Here is a 7,465-nt window from a genome sequence, read left to right as displayed (position 1 = left end):
CAACATAATTAGATAAGGGGCTTAAAAAAAACTTAAAAATATTAAGTACACCTTTTATATATATATCAATGAAGTGTGATTATATAAAAGGAATGAAAAAAAAAAAGAAAAAGGTTAGCAACTTATTGAGTGCTTGCCACTAACATGCATTCCATATATGATGTTTGAGTCCATAAGACTAACTTTACACATCATTTTTTTTTTGGCCCACTACAAGTGGGCCCTTATAGTGCAAACATTAATATCTCATAATGTAATCATTGATATTGCTGGTTTAAATATGACTTATGTATAATTTATCAATCCCTTGAGACTGATGGATAGACTAATGCACATAAAAGTTTTATCATGTTATTATTTTTGGAATATCTCATACTGTAATAATTGATATTGTTGGTTCATATGTGGCTATGTATAATCTTGCAATCCCTTGAGACTAATAAATAGATTGATGCGTATAAAATTTTTATTGTATTATTTTTTCTTTTTTAAAAATTACGTTTTTATGAAACCATAACAATAATTTATATATATATATATATATATATATATATATATATATATATATATATATCCGAAAAACAATCAAAATAAAACTCTACTACTACCAACTTCTAAGATGTCCAAGGATCTTGATGGGTTGTTTTAATTAAAAAATTTCTAGTTGGGAATGAAACTATAAATAAGAGAATCAATTTATTTTTTTTCATAATACAAGAGTGTTGACTCTCATTTTCACGGAGAAAACAAAAGAACCTTCAAGAGAGGACTTGTTTTAAAAAAAAAGATTCATTTTCTTAAGAAAAAAATTTCTCAAAGAAAGGGAGAAATTAATTTTTTTTTTCTAATTTATAATGGTAGTTTCTAGGTGGTTATAAAACTCTTAAAAACTACTTCCCTATTTTCTTTTGTTTATTGGGTCGGGTAAACCCATTTGGGCACCCAAACCCATTTAAAACCCTTTCAAATGTCCAAGCAATTGAATATTCAATTAAAACATAGGAACCATATATTCACATTGCCTACTTGTTGAAACCAAAAATGGAATGAGTGATTATTCATTGGATGAAGTTTTTAAGGCGTCACAAAATTACCTTATACTTTTTAGTTCATAAATGAAGCAAACTCTTGGATGAAGAGCAAATCTCTTCATTCTTTTGCTAAAAGCTTACCAAGAGATGTTTGGTGAGGTGCAATAGTGAGTGAAACCCTTGATTTGTGTTGTTGGGATATATGCCTAAAAAGGTTCTTACAAACAAAGTGAGTCAAAGAGTTGATGAGCTGAGTGATGCGCTCTAATACTTGTTAAGCTATCAATATGACCTAAAAGTTTAAGCTTCATGTAAATTCTTTTTTGTTTTTTTGTTTTTTTTGTTTTTTAACATGTGCAAGTAAGGGTTTTTTTTTTTAACACAGGCAAATAAGTATAATAAATATAACAAATAAGTTATAAGGCTCAAACTAATGATCTCTTGTAAAATAAAGCTTTGACACTATATTAAGTTACTAATTAACTTAAAATCTTAATTTGTTTTTCAAAAGTGAATTGACAATGTATACGATTGAAGAATCCTAAATTTTATTAAAGAGGATGTTAACAATAAGATTGCGACTCATTTCCCATCGAGAGGTGCCTCGTGTTGATATTTTATACTCTATTAAAGGTGCTAATATTAGTATACTACCATAAAGTTATTGAAAATGCCTATAAGGGAAGTAGCATGTGGGAAGTTTAAGACAAACATTGAGTACTTTGGCATAGGAGTGTACCTTCTTTAAAATGGTTTAAGAGTCTTGATTAGAAATACTCATCTAGTTTTAATCATAACGAAACAAAGAAGAAATTGTCTATATTTATTAGGCATCGTACTAGCATAAAAGTTTTCACATCTTCTTGATATTTGATGAAAGTTTTTCTAAAGACATTATAAGGTGCTTCCTTCCCGAGCAAATTAAGACAAAATTCTACTTTGATATGTTGAAACCATATTTTTAATTAAGGCATTTTACATTCTTTAATTTGCAAACTTTGATTTTGCTTAACAATCAAAGTTGATTTAAGCATTCTATGAGAATGAATGCACTTAATCCATTACTTGCACGTAATCTTTAAACATAACAGTTGTTTTTTTTTTCTTAGAATGAATATAGGGTTGAATTTCCTATTTTTTACTACACCAATGACAAATAACAACTGAATTTTAATTTCAAAATTATTTAAAATTTCTATTAAAATATAATCATTCTTTCATAAAATATTCAAAGCCACGTGGGGACCCTGATTCAACGGCTATATTTGAATTTGAATATGATTTGATGGTCAAGCACATGCATTAATAATAGATAATTGACTTTCCAACAACTACATTGACTCAAATTTTACTTATAAAATCATTTCTTTCACATCTCACTTCAAATCTACCTCTCTCTCATTTACTCAAACTTTTATTGTAATTTTTCTTTAAATTTCTTAAATTTGGGAGTGGTGTTTCAATTGCATATTTATTACTAATCAAGAATTGCCAATCATTTAAGGTATGTTACTACATTAATAATATTATAATATAAGTTGATTGTTTGATATTTACTATAATTCAATTTAAATATTAGTTTTATATTTAATTTAATTATTTATGGTTTATCATTCATACTCATAATCATAAGTTGTTGGCATAGTTTAATACTTCAATCTAATTCAAGTCAAATATTATAAACTGTATCATAATAAATTTGTTAATACCATCTAAATTCAAATAGTTTGATTTCAATTATATATATATATCATATAAGTTCAATAAAGATTAATTCTAATTGTATATATACTTCAACTTAATTTAATTTAATTTAAATATTGTAAATTATACTTTGGAATTTAATTCAATTTTGCAAAATGATTGCTTATTTATTGAATTAATTTAAATAATTAATTCAATTTAATTATTTTTATAAAATGACTTAATAATTTAATAGTATGATTTATAGTTAAAACCAACTTTAAGTAATAAGTAAAAATAATTAATTTATTCTTAAATTCACATTTTCGTTTTACATTTTTACCCTCATTTACTTCAGTTACTTCCATGATCTCCCTTGGTATGACCTCCAATATTACTCGACCTCTTTACCCTAATAATAATTTATGAAGATAAATATGTTAATTTGATGATTTAGAATAAATTTTAATTTAATTTTATCAAATAACCTTAATATTTAAAGTAAGAATGAAGTAATAAGTTTTAAATAATCAACTTAAGTATAATGTAACTTAAAGTCAACTTAAGTTATTAAGTAATAAGTATTAAATTTTATCAGACATCCCTAAATGTTTAACTTATTTTTTCCTTTCGTTATGCATTGAGTGGTTCAACAATTGGAAATGACTCCAAAACCAATTTTTTAAACCTTTTATTAATTTAAAAATGAAGTTGTACTTGGCAATTTATATATATATAATATTTTTTAATATATTCTATGCATTATATATTTTTTTAATATATTATTTCTTTTTAATGTTAGGTTTATGAGCTAATCAACCTAAGGTGTATATATATATATATAAACAACAATATAACTAAATCGATAAAAGAACAATTACTTATAAAATAAATGTTGAATAGAAGAAAATATGCAAACACATTGTTTTTATTATGGTTTTGCACAATTCGCCTGACATCTACTCTTATCAGGCTTTAACAACATTGAGGGTTATGCTATCAAGGCTTTTAATCCAAGCATTTAAATTTTTTACTTACAAATATGGCTATAAGGGACCTTATAACAAGAGTTTGATACAAAGTGTTTAAACCATGTCCATTAAATTATGATTCCAATGCACTTTCTTAAAAGATACTTCACTCTTGAATATGAAAGTAATTTGACACGTTTTTTCGAATACCTTTTCCTAGTCCCGGAAGGGTTTGGGATAAAAATAAACGGGTTCAGGACAAATTTGAGAAGTTTTTTAAAAATAGAGACAAGTTCGAGATTGGTTAGTTCTTGTCTTGCTTGATTATACATAATTTAAAAAAAAAAATTTATTTTTTTATTTCTCAACTTTTTTTTTAACATAAATAAAATATTGTTTTTTATAAAAATAAATTATAAATATGTCTAATATTTCTTTATTTATAAATCATATTTATTTTGAACAAAATTTAAATTTAAAATTTAAAAATAAAAAAAAAATCAAAAATCAAAAAAATAAATTAAATGATGCCCTACTTGTTTAACAATTTTTTTTTTTTTTTTTTTATGGGAATATGAATAAATATAAATAAATAAAATGGGGTTGGGACGGGGATGATCCATCCTGAACCGACCTCGTTGTCATCCTTACTTTTGAGCTCTCTAAGTGATCCCATATTCGACAATCCTCACAAGGTCACAATTCATAAAAAAATTGATCTTGCAAAATCTTAATACAGCTTTAAGTTCAAATTAATACAAGATAAAATCAAGATTAAGGTGTACTAAGATGAAATGTAATTTTTGAAACCGAAGGTTCAAATGGTTTTCAACAAATATTTAAAACTTTCTCCCATGACTTAGATAAAGCATGGAACCTTCTAAATAAGAGTTGGGAGGACCCAAACCAGCTATTAGGTAAGGTTTGAGGCTAATCTTTTGATTGAACCTACTACTAACTAGTGGACTTTTAATGCATTAGTAGGTAATCACCATGTCTAAGAAGCTTATTAGGTTGAACAATTGATTTGAGGTATCCACCTCTCTCGATTGCAATATACTTTTGTGAATAGTAACCAATTTGATAGTTGAACAACAACTAGTACATTTGAGTGAATAATAACCAATTGAATCAATTCCCCTATATATATCATGGATTTTTGCCAAGTAGACCAAATTGTGAAAGAGGAATAATGACTATTAACTCATTAATATTTGAAAAAAAATTTAAATTGATTTTAACCAAATTAAAACTTAGTTTTTATTTATTTATTATTTTTATCAAATATCAAATTTACAAAATAAAAAAATAAAAATAGAATCAATTCAGCACTTGCTTGAATTTAAGAGAGTTGGATGTATAAATGAGAAATGTAATACATTATGATTCTAGGATGTATAAATGAGAAATGTAATACATTATGATTCTAGTATATTAACAACTTTACAAAGAAATCATACGATACCGTGATGTCATCTCTTTAAAGCATTGTTTAATGCCAAGTTGTTTTTAATTTTTATCATCGGGAATTAGGTGGAGTACAATAGGTAATCACTTGATTTCTTGGTTAGTGTTTTATTTATTTATTTATTATTACTTATATATTACTCCTTTGTTTTAATTAAAGTAAATGATTTTTTTTTTTACTCTCTCTATATATTTATTATAATTATTTTAATATCATTTTATTTTCATAATGATGTGATATTTTCAATTACTAATTTTATGCTATATTTTATTTTGGATACAAAATATTTAATTTTATATGAAAATAAATAAATGACTCTATTTTTATATTGAACTATTTTTAAATTTACAACTAAAGGACATTTTTAAAATTTTTATTATATTAAATATATTTTATTTTTATATTAATTTTTTAATAAAAAATTATTTATTATTAATAGCACGTTATTTAAAGGAATAAAAGAAAAAATTAAAAATTAAAAAATAAAAACGTAATTTTCTTAGGTTATACTTTTCACCAAATTATAAATTTAATAATTCGCATTATTTTTTTTTTTTTTATGTGGCAAACACAATTATAGATTGATGGCGTCTTCAATCTTCATCATCCATATTTCCAATCAAGTATTCTTTCCAAGTAGATTAAAACATTTTCCAAGGATAAGGCCCAACACGAGTGACAAGATACGTGTGCGTCACTCGCAGCCAGTCGAAAGTATTTGTACCCGGTGATTCCTGCGTGTTAAACACGCTCTCAGAGACGCTTGAATACATGAAAAAGGCCAGCACACTTGATACTTACGTGTCACATCTGACGAAGCCAAGTAGGTTTGTTTATGGAGGCGGTGGTCCACGTGTCCTGAATGTATTTTTAATTTGTATGAAAATGAAATCCAAATCATACTCCCGATTCCCGAAGATTCAAGGTAAGGGGCAGCTGGAACGCACTTGCTGGATGGTTGTGATATTAATGAAATTTTAGCAATAATAAAATAAAAAAAGGAAAATTAAAAGGGAGAGGGGTGAGGGAAAGAAAAAAAAATCACCAAAATTCAAGAAAAAAAAAAGAAAAGAAATAATATCCTTTACATTTTTATTTTTCTTTCTTAATACTTTTGGGAATAAAACATATCTTCTTAAGGTTTCGGGAACCATGATGAAATGAAAAAAAATGTCAAAAAAATAATTTTTTTTAATGTTTGATTTATTATAGAAAATATAAAAAAATTAGAACAAACATAGTGTAAGAGTTTTATAATTAAAAAAATATTTTTAAAAATTAATTCTATTTTAGAAAATGTTTTTTTTTTTTATGTTATGTTTCTTCTTAAACAAACCAATCTATATCAAATAAATAAATGAAAAAAATAAAAATTTACTAACAAAAATCAGAGCATAAAGGTGATGACCTAACAAACTGGTCCTTTGATTAATGAATTGGTTTAATTTTGATAATAAATAGAGTAGTTGGCTTATGAAAGTCAATGACAAAAAGAAAATATTATGAATATTTGAGTTGGTGTTGAGAAATAAAAGAAAATAAATACATGATACACAATCTCTTTATTTATTGCCCTTTCTAATACCCACCAACCACCCATTATTCAACAACCATATGACTATTAGTAATGGTCTATGAGGTTGTTGTGTCCCATCTTTTCAAAAATTAAATCATCTACATGTACATTTTTGTAGTATATATATAATTATAATTATAATTATAAAAAGTATTTATGGTGTAAAACAATATTTTTTAAATATTTATAATGAAATTTAGGAAATATTTTTTTTTTTTAAAATTAAAAGATCATTTAATATTGCTTCTTAAAAAGGATATTTTTATTAAAAATATTTGGGAGAATTATGTTTTGGGGGTAGATGGGCCCCAAATTAACAAAAGGTCCATGTAACTCTTCAAATTGAGCCCAAGACCCAATAAAAGTATGAAAATTGAGTTGAAGGATATCATCCTTCAGTATTTTCAAAAATGTCATTTGTTGATTTTGAGAAAAAAAATTAATATTTTTTAAAAATACTTTTATTTAATTTAATATTTTTGATTTAATTTAATATTTTTTTAAATACTTTAATTTAATTTAATATTTTTGAAAAAAAAAATTATTTAATTTAATATTTTTGAAAACTACTTTTATTTAATTTAGTATTTTTGAAAAAAAAATTATTGAAAAAAAATTATTTAACTTAATTTTATGAAATATTTTATATGTGTTCTTAAATGGTATATTTGTCTGTTACTATTTCATATCCTTCAACTCAATTTGAAGAATTATATGGACATTTTGTTAATTTGAG

This window comes from Vitis riparia, chromosome 7, assembly GCF_004353265.1.
Source record: "Vitis riparia cultivar Riparia Gloire de Montpellier isolate 1030 chromosome 7, EGFV_Vit.rip_1.0, whole genome shotgun sequence".
NCBI classification, from domain to species: domain Eukaryota; kingdom Viridiplantae; phylum Streptophyta; class Magnoliopsida; order Vitales; family Vitaceae; genus Vitis; species Vitis riparia.
Note: the sequence above shows the minus strand (reverse complement) of the source record.